We start from the raw sequence: 16,841 nt of genomic DNA, 5'->3' as shown, positions 1-16,841 counted from the left end.
ATGCCTACAGATTCCTGTTAGGATAGTAAACAGTGGCTGGTTATTTACCCTGTATAAACCACACGCTTTCTTAGAATCCATTTAGGTTTACTTCATCCTTTCTCAGATCAAGTATCAAGTAAGGGACAGTTTTAAAAAAAAATTCAGGATTAACTGGATTGTGAGCTCCGGGATCTTCAAGGCAGCTTTCCCTTCCCATGGTGTAAGTCAAATGGCAGAAATGAAATAAAGCACTTCATGTATCCTCCGGTGTTAACAGGAAAAGGTGAGTCTTCTTGACCTTGTTACTTCCTGGGTAAAATGAAGATAATATGTCAGGAGTCGACAAGCCCATTTAGGGCAGGAACCATGTTGTCTTGTTCACTGCTGAATCCCAGGCACCAGGAAGGCTGAGTTTAACAAGTGCATGAATGAATGAACTGTAGTTCCCCCAGAGTTACCATGTGGGGCAGTGTGGATTAGCAGCTAAGAGCATAGACTCGAGAGGTGAGGGTACAGCTCAAGTGATGTGGCGCATGCTTAGCACGCATAAAGTCCTGGGTTCAGCCCCCAACACCTCCTCTAAAATAGACAAATAACCCTAATTACCTCCCCACCCCCCACCAGAATTACCTTATTATCTCCCTGCCACCAAAAAAAAAAAAAAAAAAGGTAGAAGTGGCCAAGAGCATAGACTCAGGCTGGAACACTTGTGCTGGTTTCTCGCTGTCTACCTTGCAAAAGTCATTTAGCCTCTGTGTTTATCAAGTTCCTCATCAATAAAATGGGGATAATAATAGTACCCACCTCGTAGAGATGCTATGGGGATTAATGAATCTGCTTGAATTTTAGAACAGCCCTGGCTAATAGTAAGTACTATGCATTTGCCAGCTCTTTTCATAATTACTGACAGATGTTATTATCAACCAAAGAAGTATTAGTTCTTTGTAAGGGAAATGCATGTTAGACCATTTCATTTATCATTTTCTGTAATTCAGGCTTTTTCCCTCTGAAATACCATTTTCTGTCTGTGCACTAGTAAATCACAGGGCTTTCCAAATTTCATCTGTCTGAGTTCTTGTCATGATGACAATACTGCAGAGTTTTGACATTTTTTAGGGACTCCATCTGAGATGACAGCAACCCCTCAAATTCAGAAGCACTTCTCTAACTGACAACATCTCGCATGAAATGAAGTTTGTAAAATGTAAGAGCTTCAGACGCTAAATGATGCCATAAATGCAAAGATGTTATATCTAAGCTCTTTAAATAAATCCTGTCATTGAAATAAAGGAAATACTATATTATAGCGCTCTATGACTTTGTTACCTTGCTATCCGTTTATCTGACTCTCTAAGACAAAAGAAAGCAAAGACTGAGATTGATCATTACTACTGTGTGGTACACGTATTTGTGGATGAAGACCATACTGAAATGCACTGTCTAAGATACTAAAATGGACACTAAACAGCTGCTTGATGCACATGCATGAACAGAACAGGGAGCTGGTTGCAGGGAGCAGACACTGAGCTTCCTGGATCAGAGACTCAGCATAGCAGTCCAGCCCAGCAGTCCACATGTTTTATATTTATATCCCAGCAAAATTAGCAGTGAGAGTCTGAAATGAACTTTGGGGACACTTGCAAACAGCTGTCATGATTACTAATGTGGGACACCAGGATTCTACAGTGTTTAGTTGGCATCTGCACACAACCATTTCTTTTCCACTAAAGCCTGTTGTAATTGCTGGTTCCACATCCAGGCTGAGGAATCATCTCATGTGGTGTTTGGGAGGGAGGTAAGTGGAGTCAGGACCCATGCTAAGGCTGGGTGGGTAATAATCTGGTTCTAGTACAGGAGAAAGGAAAGTAGGTCAGGTGGGAAGGAGAATGACTGGATTTAAATTTTGTTTCTTGAGTAAGCTAAATATATAACATCATGTCAAGTTTCTTTATTGTTTATATTCCATGTGCTGTCACCGAATAACTACTGAATTGTGGGGACAAAATAGCCTGGGTTTTAGAATTGACCCTGCCCCTAAACAGCCAGAGTCCAGGTTCCTCTGGGTGTCCAAGGAGGGGGCTGCTGCCTCCACTGAAGCAGTTTGGGCACTTGGGTGGCGTAGTTTTTTTTGCTGTGGAAGACTGGCCCGGTTGTAGGACATTAAGCATCTGCAAGGCCCTCACCAGGTACCCACGGTGGTCCCAGGACTGTAACATCCAAGTGTTCCTTTCCAGCCACGTTTGCAAATGACCCTCAAGGGGTTAGTATTAATCCTCGGTGAGAATTATGAAAAATTATATGGTACCTCCATCCCTTCTGGCAAAGGAGGGCCCCTTATTTACAAATGACCACAAAGTGTTAGCACCACATTTTATTAGCAGAACATGTGAACACGTGGTGACAGTGACGCTCACCTGTTTGCTTCTGCTTCCCAGTGCAACTTCAGCCTCCATCACAGGACCTCAGCTGCCCCAGCGAACAGGGCCTTCTGTACAGGGAATGTGCTCCTCCTCGAAGCATAGACAAGAAGCAGCCCTTAGATCTCATCAGGTGAGCTGTTGTGGAGAGCACTCCAGTGGGAAGGGCTCAGGGTTGCCCTCATGGCTTCTGAGTGTGACAGTCCTCCGAGAGTGTTACCAACCAGGAAGCTCACAGGAGCTCTGAGCTTTGTTGCCCCAAGTTTTTACTGGAGACTTTATTACAAAGACATGATTTATTGGGTCACTACTGACATGGCTACCCCAAACACTAACTGTAAGTCAAAGCCCTAACATTTGAGCCCCTACCTCTCCTGATGGTCAGTCACTTGTCACAAAGCTCAAAGCCCCACTCCTCTAATCACATGGTTGGTGTCTCTGGCTGGCCAGTCCCCATCCTGAGTTATCTCATGAACACAAGCCATCCAAGGGTCCACCATGAATAGTAAAGACACTCCTATCTTGGGAAATTTCAAGGCTTTAGGGGTTGCCGTCCAGGAACTGGGAACAAAGACCTACCAAATTCTTCATTAAACAGGAGTAAATGTTAGGTTTCACTTAAATTATAAAATAAGAGAAGTATTCTCACTGCTTAGCTCTATCTGCTGTTCGACACCGTTTCACTACACCACGTGACTGTAATGTCGCGCTCAGCATGTGTATTCTCAGAGCATCAGCGCCGGCTGCTCCCCGGGAGCTTATGCTGTTTGTGCAAGGCTGCTGGGAGGAGGGAGGCCAAGGACAACTGAGCAAACAAAAATAATCGGGCTAATAAGGAAACAATTTCAGATTGAAATGAAGGAAATAATACAGTGTTGAGATGGGAGACTTGGGGGAAATGGAGTCAAGAAAGCTATCTTTGAGAAGGTTACATGTGAGCTGAGATGGTGATAAGGAGGCTGGTCTTTGAGGATCTGGGATAAGTCACCCCAGGAATAGAGGCAGCTTGTCCATTGCCCCGAGGCACAAATGTGCTCAGCAGGTTTGAGGAGATACTGGAGCCAACGCTGGTGAGAGTGATGAGACGCGAGGTTTAGAAGGGCATCAGGAGCACGGAAAGTAGTGTAGACTCTAAGTGCAGTGAGAAACAGTCATGATAGTTTAAGCACTAAGGTAATTTTCTCTCACAATTTGCAAAGATAATGTGGAGAATGAATTGCAGGGACCCAGGAAGCAGGGAGGCGTGGTCGGAGGCTCTTGGAGTGGGCCAGATGAGAGATGGTGGGAGCCAGGGAGAATGGGTTTGGGGAGTGGAGCTGACAGGATGCAGTTATGGGCTGGCTGTGGATGGTGAGGAGAAGAGAAGGGTCAAGGTAGCCCCAGGTCGGCCTGGAGCCAGGTGCCTGATCTTCCTAATCTCAGTGCCCCATTCAGATGCCCACCTACTTGGGGAAACCTCTTAACCTTCCAAGTGAGGGTTTTAAATCACTGAAGTCTTTTTGTTTGTTTCACATTTTATGGAAAGATTCAAACACGTACAGAAGTAGAGAGAACAGCACAGCCAGCCTGTCTGTATCAGTCACCCATCTCCAGAATTATCAACTCAGAGTCACTGTTGTTGCAACTTTCATCTCCACCTCTTCCCCTCCCCCACTTCGGGATCATTTTGAAGGCAATCCTACGTAGCTTAACCTTTCATTAGTGAAATGACAAGGTCTCTTTCAAATACAATTGGAATATTCATTTTTTTTAGGGTTACAAAATAATTCCCTGATTGTCACAAAAATACACTTTTAAGCAGTTTTGGGGTTGAAATCAGGATCCAGACTAAGTTCACACATTGCAGCTAGCATATCTCTCAAGTGGGTTCTAATCTATAATTTTCCTGTTTCTCATTTTCCTTGAAATTGCTGAGGGATTTCTCTATTTCCTGTTTGGTTGATTTCATTCTCCCCTGTGGTTAGACTTATTTCTCCATCCTATGTATTGGCTTTAGCTAAGTGATTTGATCCTCCCCTAAAAGCTTGATCTGAACGAGGTTCAAATTTGTGCAAGAATATTTGTTATATGAAGTTTTGTACTCCTGTCATAAGGTACATAATGTCCAGTTGACTCTCTTTTTTGTGATGACAGCAGCCAATAATGATTGTCACCCGGGATCATTATTTCATAAGGGATTTTATTTCATGTGGTCATACTCTAATTTCCTCCCACAATTATCAGCAGGATCACAGTCATGAAGAGGCACTTTCTCATTAACCCGGATTATCCTGTAGAACAGTTTTAAAAGAGGAAGTTTATATATTTGTAAATATTTAAAGTTGATACATTTTTCTATTGTTTCTAATGTTTTTTTCTAATAGAGGTACTGAAGATTGAATCTAGGACCTTATGCTTGCTGAGCACACACTCTGCCACTGAGTGTACCCCATCCCCCTTGAGATTCATATTTATATGATATATTCCTTCTGTTATTTTTGTTTTATGTTATACAGAATTAGATGGCAGGGCAATGGGTTTGATGGATATTTAATCATTCTTTATGGGATTTTGGGGTTGGTGTGTGTGTTTGTGTTTGTAAAGAAAACAATTTTCCCACTATTTTAAGTATGTTTTGTGAAGGAAATTATGTTGATCTGTTCCCTTCTCCTGGTCCATGTATTCCCTTGTTGCTTCCCACTAGTGGCCCCTTGATCTCTGTGACAAGACTAGCATGTCGTTAATCCAGGTTGAAGGAGATCTGAAGAGATTTATTCAAGGAGATGAAATTTGTAGACAATGAATTGGAAATTATTGAGAAAGTTATTCATTAGGAGAAGGTATGGGGTTGAATTGTTAAGCGCAGAGAAATCTAAGCTATGAACCACCAAGACAATTATTAACTCCAGGAAAAACAAAGTAGGGAATAAAAAAGTAAGCCTAGCAGACAACTTGCTACAGCTGTGAACAGTCTGTACAGAGTCCTAATAATGTAAAGCAAGGATACTGATCTGATCAAAATTATAATGTATTTGTATCAAAAGGTTGGAAGAATGAAGGTTTGGGTGTGTAGAGGAGATGTGGTTTGAAAGAGAGCTTAATATTCATTTTCCAAAATAGAAAGTTAAATAGGTGATACATAAAGCTGAAAAAGTCAGTAGGCTGTGTTACAAGGATATTAGTCAGAAATAGGGAGTTTTTATTCCAAGAGTCAGCAGTAGGAGCTGAACATTGTTGCTTCTGACCAGGAAATAGGGTGGTTGTTGGGAACTGCTCCTTTTTACAATCGGTGTTCGAGAACTGTTTGACTCTTTAATGAATGTATGGTATAAGTTTGATAAAAAGAAATCAAAGCTGAATTTTGAAAAATTGATGTTAAGAATTGGGGTGTTTTTGACAGAGAGAGATAACAATCAGACAAAACTACATTTGAAGGGATCCTCATTATTTCTAGCCTTTCAGCAAGGACTAGGGGGCAGACATCTGTTTAAGGTTCAAAAGTTCTTTCTGACATTCTTGCCGACATGTAACCTTTGGAAGTAATGAACTCTCCGTCATTGTAAATATGCAGGCAGAGGCTGCCTGACCAGCTCTCTAACTGTAGCAGGGTGTGTTTACCATTGGCCAGTTGGAGCAAGCAACTTCTAACATTCTTTCAGTTTTGAATGTGGCATTTTCAGGATGGATAGTTGATAAGAATGTATTACAAAAAGCTTAACAAGAAAGAGTCCAAGACATCTCAAACCCATTGCCAGGGTTTTCTCTGCCAGACACCATCCTGAGCCTGCCATCTGTGAGCCAGGCCACAAAGACCAGTCACATGAGAATGAACACACTTTGTCCCTCCTATCTGATTTGGCATCGGGCTCAGCCATTTTCCCCATGGAATGGTCCACGCCCAGGTCTCTGACGATGGAGCTGGTCTCACAGCAGCCCTGTGAGCGCTGGTCAAGCCCTAGGGGTTCCTGCGTGAAGTTTCTCAGGACTCCAGGCTGTTCTCAGAGCTGAGTCCCTCCTAGGCTAAGCCCTCGGAGCTCATCTCAGCTCCAGACTGAGCCGGAAGCTTCCGAGAGAACTCAGAGCTGAGGAAAGTCACAGGTTTTACCCAGCACTGCCGCGTCAGCAGTGCTCCAGCTGAGGGAAGTAGCAGCAGCAGCAAACACACCTGAGCCGCCGCCTCATTTTTCCGCCTCATCCCTAAGCCCTCTGTGTCTGCCTGTCTGTGTCTGTCTCCCTTTCAGGACCAGCCTGGCACCGCTTCGTGCCCTGCCTCCTTTCTTCTAATCTTGCCTCCCTGGCCTGTTCCGTCTACTCCAGATTAACTGAGTAACATTGAAGGGTTTTTGAAACCTAGGAACAGCCGACGTGCTAGATACAAAGAATACAGGGCAGTTCCTTACTCTGCCACATCCCTCCTGCCCTCTCCCATTCCTACATGAGTTTTATAAATATTTTGTCAGAGAGACATTGCACTCCCAGTTGTTATCATTATCAGCCATTTCCTTATTATCTGTGGTTTACGATGCATTTGCTCCAGGGAAGTTCCCGAGATAAGGCAGACTCAGATGACTGAGCCAGTTGTTGAAGTCCACTTGTGTCAAGCCTGTTAAGAATGATCTTTGGTGGGATTTGTTGAATGTGCCAGACTGTCCAGTGAGTGGTGATGATCCCCTGCATCTGCTCCGGAGTCGGCCTCGTCCCCTCCTTTGCTCTGTTCTCATTTATCTCTCTTCAGCAGGTGAACCAGTGATCTGTATTTCTATGATACGTAAAATACTTCTTATTTCACGGTAGAATTTGGGGGCTGCTGTGAAAGCGCATATGTTTTAAGTGTGAATTGAGTCAGAGGTTTAAACTTAAAGCCCCCTTGATTTAGAATCAGAAATTAGTATGATGGAAGGAGGGTATAACTCAGTGGTAGAGTGAATGCCTAGCATGCATGAGGTACTGGGTTCAATCCCCAATGCCTCCATTTAAAAAACAAATAAATAAACCTATTTATGCCCCACCAAAAAACAAAGAAAAAAGAAATTAACATGAGGATGAAGCTACAGAGTGAATATGTGTGTCTTCTGAAACTACCTTCTGTCTTTCTACAGGAAATTCTACGGAGAGAAGGTCGGAATCTACTTTGCTTGGGCTGGGCTATTACATTCAGATGCTCCTCCTGGCAGCAGTCGTGGGGGTGACTTGCTTTCTGTATGTATATTTTAATCAAAATATCTGTACTTAGAGGTAACTTCTCTTTATTCCTTGTTACGGTGCTTACTTAACTTAGAATGACATTCTCCAGGAGCATCCACGTTGCTGCAAATGGCCCTATATTGTCAGTTTTTATAGCCGAGTGGTTTTCCATTGTATAAATATACCACTTCTTTAGCCAGTCATCCGTTGATGGACATTTAGGCTATCTCCATGTCTTGGCTATTGTAAATAGTGCTGCTATGTATATTGGGGTGCAGCTGTCATCCTGAAGTAGGGTTCCTTCAGGATATATGCACAGGAGTGGGATTCCTGTGTCATATGGCAATTCTATTCCTAGTCTTTTGAGGAAACTCAATACTGTTTCCACAGTGGCTGCACCAAACTGCATTCCCACCAGAAGTGTCGGAGGTTTCCCTTTGTCCACAGCCTCTCTAGCATATGTCATTTGTGGATTTTTGAATGATGGCCATTCTGACTGGTTTGAGGTGATACCTCATTGTACTTTTGATTTGCATTTCTCTGATAATTAGTGATATGGAGCATTTTTTCATGTGCCCATTGATCATTTGTATATCTTCCTTGGAGAATTGCTTGTTTTGGTCTTCTGCCCATGTTTGGATTGGGTTATTTGGTTGTTTCTTAGTAAGTCATATGAGCTGCTTATATATTCTGGAGATCAAGCCTTTGTTAGTTTCATTTGCAAAAATGTTCTCCCATTCTGTAGGTTGTCTTTTTGTTTTACTTAAGGTGTCCTTTGCTGTGCAGAAGCTTGTAAGTTTCATTAGGTCCCATTTGTTTATTCTTGCTTTTATTTCTATTGCTTGGGTAGACTGCCCTAGGGGAAGATTTCTGAGATGTATGTCAGATATTTTGCCTGTATTTTCTCCTAGGAGGTTTATTGTATCTTGTCTTATGTTTATCTTGCTGAAGAGACTATCTTTATTCCATTGTATATTCTTGCCTCCTTTGTTGAATATTAGTTGATCAAAAGTATTTGGGCTCATTTCTGGGCTCTCTATTCTGTTCCATTTGGCTGTATGTCTGTTTTTGTACTAATACCATGCTGTCTTGACGACTGTAACTCTATAGTATTGTCTCAAGTCTGGGACAGTTATTTTTCCAGCCTCTTTCTTTTTTTCTTAAGTTATTCCCTGGAAATTCTATGTCTTTGATGGTTCCATATAAATTTTATTGTGATTTGTTCTAGTTCTATGTAATATGTCCAGGATAATTTGGTAGGGATTGCATTAAATCTGTAGATTGCCTTGGGCAGTGTGACCATTTTAACAATATTGATTCTTGCAATCCAAGAGCTTGGGATACCTTTCCATTTTTTAAAGTCTTCTTTAATTTCCTTCACCAATGGTTTATAGTTTTCTGTGTATAATTCTCTCACGTCTGTGGTTAGATTTATTCCTAGATATTTTATTACTTTGGGTGCTATTTTAAAGGGGATTGTTTCTTTACTTTCTTTTTCTGTTGACTCATCATTTGTGTAAAGAAATGCAACTGATTTTTGAACATTAATCTTGTAACCTGCTACTTTGCTAAATTCTTCGATCAGCTCTAGTAGTTTTTGTGTGGTTTTCTATATATATTGTCGTGTCATCTGCATATAGTGACACTTTTACCTCTTCTTTTCCAATTTAGACCCCTTTTACTTCTGTTACTTGCCTGATTGCTGTGGCCAGGACTTCCAAGACTATGTTGAATAGGAGTGGTGATAGTGGGCATCCTTGACTTGTCCCAGATTTTAGTGGGAATCTTTTGAGGTTTTCATCGTTGAGTGCTATGCTGGCTGTAGGTTTGTCATCTATAGCTTTTATGATGTTGAGATATGTTCCCTCAATACCCACTTTGGTGAGAATTTTTATCATAAATGGGTGTTGAATTTTATCAAAAGTTTTCTGCATCTATTGAGATGATCATGTGGTTTTTGTCCTTTCTCTTGTTGATGTGAAGTATTTCATTGATTGATTTTCATATGTTGAACCACCCTTGTGTCCCTGAGTTGAACCCCACTTGAGCATGATGTATTATCTTTTTTATGTGCTGTTGGATTTTATTTACTAGTATTTTGGTAAGGACTTTTTTCATCTGTGTTCATCAGTGATATTAGTCTGTAATTCTCTTTTTTGGTGGTGTATTTGCCTGGTTTTGGTATCAGGGTAATAGTGGCTTCATAGAATGAGTTTGGGAATATTCCTTCTTTTCAATCTTCTGGAAGAGTTTGAGAAGGACTGGTATGAGTTCTTCTTTGTATGTGTGGTAGAACTCCCCGGTGAAGCTGTCCAGTCCTGGACTTTTATTTGTAGGGAGGTTTTTTATTGTTAATTCAATTTCATTCCTAGTGATCCATTTGTTCAAGTGGATACTTTCTTCTTGATTCAGTCTTAGTTGACTGTATGTTTCCAGAAACTTGTCCATCTCCACTAGGTTATCCATTTTTTTCCATGTAGTTTGTCATGATATTCTCATATGATATTCTGTATTTCTATGTTATTTGTTGTAATTTCTCCATTTTCCTTTCTTATTTTGCAAATTTGTGCTCTCTCTTTATTCTTCTTTGTGAGTACGGCCAGAGGATTTTCGATTTTATTTATTCTTTCAAAAAACTAGCTTTTGGTTTGATTGATTATTTTCTCTATTTTTTTAATCTTTATTTTATTTATTTCCTCCATGATCTTTATTATTTCCTTCCTTCTGCTGACTTTTGTGTGTTTTTGCTCTTCTGTTTCTAGTTCTTTCAGCTGGTGGGTTAGATTGTTTATTTGGTATTGTTCTTCTTTTTTGAGGAAGGCCTGCATTACCCTAAACTTTCCTCTTAGCACTGCTTTTGCTGTGTCCCATATGTTTTGTGTGGTTGTGTTTTCATTTTCATTTGTCTCAAGGTATTCTTTAATTTCAACTTTGATTACATCATTGACCCATTGGTTTTCTAATAGCATGTTGTTTAATCTCAATGCTTTCCTTTCTTTCTCCTTTGTTTCTCTGAAGTTGATTTCTAGTTTCCATGGCATTGTGGTCAGAAAAGATTCTTGAGATAATTTCTATCTTCTTAAAATTGTTGAGGCTTCTTTTGTGACTAAGTACATGATCAATCCTAGAAAATGTTCCACACACATTTTAAGAGATTGTTTATTCTGTTATGGGGGATTGTAATGCTCTGAAAATATCCACTAAATCCAATTATTCTCTTGTATCATTTAATTTCTCTGTTGCCTTATTTATTTTCTGTCTGGAAGATCTGTCTAGAGATGTTAATGTGGTGTTAAAATTTCTGACAATGATTGTATTCCCATCAATTTCCCCCTTTATCTCTGTTAGTAGTTGTTTAATGTACTTAGGTGCTCATGTTGGGTGCATATATATTAATGATTGTAATATCTTCATCTTGTATTGATCCTTTAATCATTATAAAATGTCTTTATTTATCTTTCTTTATGGCCCTTGTTTTAAAGTCTATTTTGTCTGAAATCAATACTGCTACACCTGCTTTTATGGCATTTCCATTTGCATGGAATATCCTTTTCCGTCCATTCACTCTCAATCTATATGTGTCCTTCTCCCTAAAGTGTGTCTCTTGTATGCAGTGTATTGAAGGTTCTTGCTTTATTATCCAGTCTGCTACTCTGTCTTTTGACTGGAGCATTTAGACCATTAACATTTACAGTAATTAATGATAGATGAGAGTTTATTGCTATTTAGAACTTATTTTTGCAGTTGATTTGGTATTTCTTCTTGGTTCCTTTCTTCTTCCTTTTGTGGTATGGTAATTTTCCTTTGTATTGTATTTAGTTTTTGTGACTCACTTGTAAGTTTTTGGCTTGTGATTACACTTTTTTGTAAGTCTGTTAACCAATTACTGTAACTGTGTGTACTAAACAGATATTAATGTAATCTGAAACCCATCCTACTGAGAACAAGATTTAAAAAAAAAAAAGAAGAAAGGAAAAATACTCTCACAGTCATGAATTCTCATTTCTGTAGCATCCTGCTTCTTTTCTATTTAGAGTAGACCTTTCAATATTTCTTTTAGCATGGGTTTAGTGTTGCTAAATTCTTTTAGTATTTGCTTCTCTGTGAAATTCTTTATCTCTCCTTCTATTCTAAAGGATAGCCTTGCTGGAGCAAGTATCCTAGGCTGCATCTTTTTTTTTCATTCAGGACTTTGAATATATCTTGCCACTCCCTTCTGGCCTGTAGTGTTTCTGTAGAGAAATCAGCTGAGAGCCTTCTCTTGTAACTCACTCTTTGTTTTTCTCTTGCTGCCTTTAGGAACATTTCTTTATCCTTCAGTCTGGCCATCTTGATTTATGATATATCTTGGCGTGTTTCTCTTTGGGCTCTTCCTGTTTGGGACCCTCTGAGCCTCCTGTGCTTGGGTGTCTGATTCCTTCTTTAAGTTTGGGAAGTTTTCAGTCATGATTTCTTTAATTACCTTTTCCATCCCCTTTGTTCTTTCTTCCCCTTCTGGTACCCCTATTATGCATAGATTGGCATGCTTTATATTATCCCATAGGTTCCTTATATTGTTTTCATTGTTTTATATTTGTTTTTCTCTCAGCTGTTCTGATTGGGTGCTTTCTGTTGTCCTGTCTTCTAGGTCACTTATTCGTTCTGCTGCATTATCTAGCCTGCTTTGTACAGCCTTTAGGTCAGATCTCATTTCAGCCAATGAATTTACCAACTCTACTTGGCTCTTCTTTATAGCTTCTATTTTGTTTTTGATGTATTTTATGTCTCTAAAGACTATCTCTTTTAGTTCCTTCAGTAATTTGATCACTTCTTTTTTGAAATCTTGATCTAGTAGGCCATCAATGTCTATTTTATTGATCGTTCTTTGAGGGGATTTCTCTTGCTCTTTTAATTGGCAGGACTTCCTCTGCTTCTTCATTCTGCTCATATCTCTCTGGCCCTGTGGCTTTTGGAGTATCAGTTATCTATTGTGGTCCTTAAAGGAGTTTATTTATTTATCTATCTAAAGCCTATGTGGGAATAAAACTTAAAAGAGAGAGAGAGAGAATTTTAAAAGAATGGAGGAAAAGAAGGTTTGAAAAGAGTGTATAATCAATAATAGAAGAGCAAGTTGAAGCAGAATAGGAATCGAGTTGAGATATCTTTTAAGAATCTTAATAAAAAGAAGAGAAAATTCAAAATACAATATTTGAAACCTGTGACTAATAAATAACAGATCAAAACCAAGAGAATATAAATGAAATGAGAATTGTAAACATATAGGACTGTTTAAAAATAAAGATTAAAAATGTAATAGGAATAAAACAGATATAAAAAGATTTTAAAAACAAAGATGTGTTCTCCTAGAGACTGTGTGCTCTTAATGGTTTTATTGAGAGGCCTTTGTGTCTTCGCCCTGTTTCACAAACTCACCTTGCTCTGTTTGCCCCCTTGTCTGTGCTGCTCACAGTGTCTTTCGGCAAGAAGATTGCACCCCTCCAACACTGGGTCAGGTGATCCTTTCCTTTGTGGTGGGTGGGTGGGTCACTCCCCCTCCAGATGCTGCAGTCAGTGCTGGGCCAGTTGCTCCATATGTGGGCTCAGCTTCAAAAGTAACAGCTTTATGGAGATATAATTCACATATCATAAAATGCAGCCTTTGAAATTGTGCATTAGGATTTTAAGTACATTTCAGTGTTTTGTAGCCATCACTCCCAAAAAGAACCAGTACCCTTTAGTAAGTCACTCCCTAAACTTCCTTTCCCTTAGACCCCAGCAGCCACCACTCTACTTTCTGTCTCTACGGATTTGCCTGTTCTGGGCATTTCATATAAGTAGAACCATACAGTATGCTGCCTTTTTTGATTGTCGTCTTTCATTTAGTGTGACGTTGTCAAGGCTCATCCATGGTGTAGCATATATCAGTACCCAAAGTCCTTTTTGTGTTCAAATAATATGCCATTGTTATAAATACACCACTTTGCTTATCCATCCATCAGTTGATGATGAATAATTCTGCTGAAATGCTCACGGACAAGTTTTTGTGTGAACACATATTTTCAGTTCTCCTCAGGATATATCAAAAAATGGAATTGCTGGGATGTATTCTACTTTTAACATTTTGAGGAATTGCTAAAGTAGTTTATAAAGTGACTGCACCATTTTATATTTCCAGTAGTAATGTATGAGGAGTCCAGTTTCTCCACATCCTCATCAACACTTTTTATTACCGAGTTTATAGATACATATTTATATATCATATATCATATATATTTGTCATCCTAGTTGGTATGAAGTGGCATGTCATTGTGCTTTTGATTTCTGTTTCCCTAATGCCTACTGATGTTGAACATCTTTTAATGTGCTTATTTCCCATTCGTATGTCTTCTTTGGAGAAACATCTATTCAAATTCTTTGCCCATTTTAATTTTATTTGTCTTTGTATTTTCATGTTTTAAGTCTCCTTTGTCTATTCTGGATAAAAAGTCCCTTATCAGGGAAAATATTGGAAATATTTTCACCCATTCTGTGAATTGTCTTCTTACTTTGTTGATGAAGTCCTTTGAAGCACAGAAGTGTTTAATTTTACTGAAGTCCAGTTCACTTGATATATTTTCTTTTGTTGTTTGTGCTTTTGCTGTCATATCTTAGAAGTATTTGTACTTCAAAATCCTGAAGATTTTCTCATTGTTCATTTTCTAAAAGTTTTATAATTTCAGGTCTGTGATTTATTTTGAGTTAATTTTCATAAATGGTGTTAAGATAAAAGTTCAGTTTTCTTTCTTTCCAGGTGTATGTTCAGCTGTCCCAGCATCATTTTTGTAAAAATTAGTTTTTTCCCGTTGGATTGTCATGGAACCTTTACGAAAAATTAACTGGCTACATGTAAGAGTTTGTTTATGGACTCTCAGTTCTTTTCTCTCAATCTATTTGTGTGTCCTTTATGCAAGTACCACACTGTATGGATTACCATTTTGTTACTGAGTTTTGAATTTGGAAACTTCAAAACTTTGTTCTTTTTCAAGATTGTTTTGACTATTCTGGGTATCTTGCATTTCCATAGTTTTAGGAACAGTTTGCTCATTTCTCCCAAAAAGCCAGATTTGCATTGAATCTATAGGTCATTTTGAGGACAAATGCCATCCTAACAATGATAAGGCTTCTGATCCATGAACACAGAAGAGCTTTCCATTTATTTTAGGTCATTTTTAACTTCTATCAGTAGTATTTTAGTTTTCAATATACAAGTTTCAGACATTTTCCTCAGTATTCCACATATTTTTCTTAATATTCCTAAGTATTTTATTCTTTTTGATGCTATTGTAAATGAAAATGTTTCCTACATTTTATTTTTAGATTATTCACTGCTGTTGTATAGAAATATAATTACTTTTTTATATATCGATTTGTGTCTTACAATTTTGGTCAAACTATGTTTTTAATTCTAATAGTTTTTTTTCTCTCTCTCTCTCTTTTTTCTTTGTGGATTCCTTGTGATTTCAATGTATAATATCATGTCATCTGGAATTGAAATAGTTTTATTTCTTTCTTTCTAATCTAGAGGCTTTATTTTCTTTGTCTGTTTTCTTTGACTAGAACCTCTAGTACAATGTTGATTTTGGGAGGAAATAATTCAGTCTTTCACCATTATGTATGATCTTTGCTCCAGGTTTTTCATAGATGTTCTCTGTCAAGTTGAGGAAGTTCTCTTCTATTCCTAGTTTTTATCTATTATTCTATTAATATGGCATATTACATGAATTGACTTTTGTATGTTGAAGTGCCTTTGCATACCTGGATACATTCCACTGAATTGTGGTCTATTTTATATGTTAATGGATTGGATTTGCTTTTATTCTGTTGAGGACTTTTGCATTTATATCCATAAGAGATAGTCTTTAGTTTTCTTGTGATGCCTTTGTCTGGTTTTGGTATCAGTGTGATACTCGTGTCATTGAATGAATTGGGAAGTGTGCCCACCTCTTTATTTTTAGACGAGTTTGTGAAGCATTTTTTTGTTTGTTTGTTTTTTGTTTTTGTTTTTTCTTTAATTAGTTGATGGAATTCACCAGCAAAGCCATACTGGCCTAGCATTTCCTTGTGGGAATGTTTTGGATTACTGTTTCAGTCACTACTTATTGTAGGATTATTTGAGTTTTCTATCTCTCCTTGAATTAGATTTAGTCACATATCCTTCTAGGAATTTATCCATTTCATCTAGATTATCTCATTTATTGGCTATACAAGTATTCATGGTATTCCCTTATATTCCTTGTTATTTTTGTTACGGCAGTAGTGACATCCTTCCTTTCATTTCTCATCTTAGTAATTTGAACCTTCTCTCTTTTTTTCTTCAGTACTAGCTAAAAATTTGTCAATTTTCTTGATCTTTTCAAAGAACCAACTTTTCTTTTTGTTGATTATTCTCTGTTCTTCATCTATTCTCTATTCCATTTATTTCTGCCTTTACTATTTTGATTAGAATATTTAATTCATTTACATTAATGTAATTTCTTATCAGGTTGAAGTTACATCTGCTATCTGCTTTCTATATGACTTTTTATTTCCCCAATGCTCTATTACTACACTTTTTTTTACAAAGTAGGCATTTTCAAGTGTGCCATTTTAATTTGTTGTTTATTTTATCTTTTTCTTCTCCTCCTCCTCCTCCTCTTCCTCCTCCTCCTTTTCCTCCATTGCCCTGGAGATTATTATTAACATATTGTTTTAAAGCAATCTAGTTCACATGAATGCCAACTTAATTTCAATAGTACACAAAAACTTTGCTTTGATATCAATCTTTTCCCTCCCCCTCCTCATGCTGTCACTGTCATACAAGTTACACCTTTATGCATTTATAAGTGCTACTACACTGTTTCATAAGTATTGTTTTATGTAGTTGTCTTTTACATCAAATAGAAGAAAACACGTACATGTAATACTGTATTTATACTGTTTTATTTTCTTACTCATGTAGTAGTGCTCTTTATTTTTCAGGTGAGTGTCTTTTCATTTACACCTGCTGGACTATCCTTAGTATTTCTTGTAGGGCAGGCCTGCTAGCAATTGATCCTTTCAGATTTTGTAGAAGTGTGTTAATTTCTTCTTTTTTTTTTTGAAGAATCATTTTGTTGGCTATAAAATACTTGGTGACAGTATTTTCCTTTTATCACTTTGACGATACCATCCCACTGCCTTCTGGTCTCCATGGTTTTTGATGAGAAATCAACTGTCTTACTGAGGAGCCTTTGAATATGTTGAGCCTCTTTTCTCTTTCTGCTGTCAAGATTCTTTGTTCTT

The 16,841-nt window shown here is 38.2% G+C and overlaps 1 long non-coding RNA gene across 1 annotated transcript in view; it reads left to right on the top strand.

The window, feature by feature from the left end:
- Positions 1-2,443: 2,443 nt before the first annotated feature.
- LOC141576796 (uncharacterized) overlaps positions 2,444-16,841 on the top strand; it is a 36,796-nt gene continuing 22,398 nt past the window's right edge. The window contains exons 1-2 of the long non-coding RNA XR_012505220.1: positions 2,444-2,532; positions 7,478-7,577. This is a non-coding gene — a long non-coding RNA (uncharacterized LOC141576796). The remainder of the gene's footprint in view (positions 2,533-7,477; positions 7,578-16,841) is intronic.

The sequence above is a fragment of the Camelus bactrianus genome, unplaced genomic scaffold (assembly GCF_048773025.1).
Source record: "Camelus bactrianus isolate YW-2024 breed Bactrian camel unplaced genomic scaffold, ASM4877302v1 HiC_scaffold_34, whole genome shotgun sequence".
Taxonomy (NCBI): Eukaryota; Metazoa; Chordata; class Mammalia; order Artiodactyla; family Camelidae; genus Camelus; species Camelus bactrianus.
The sequence above is the reverse complement of the archived record's forward strand: the minus strand, read 5'-3'. Positions and strand labels throughout refer to the sequence as shown.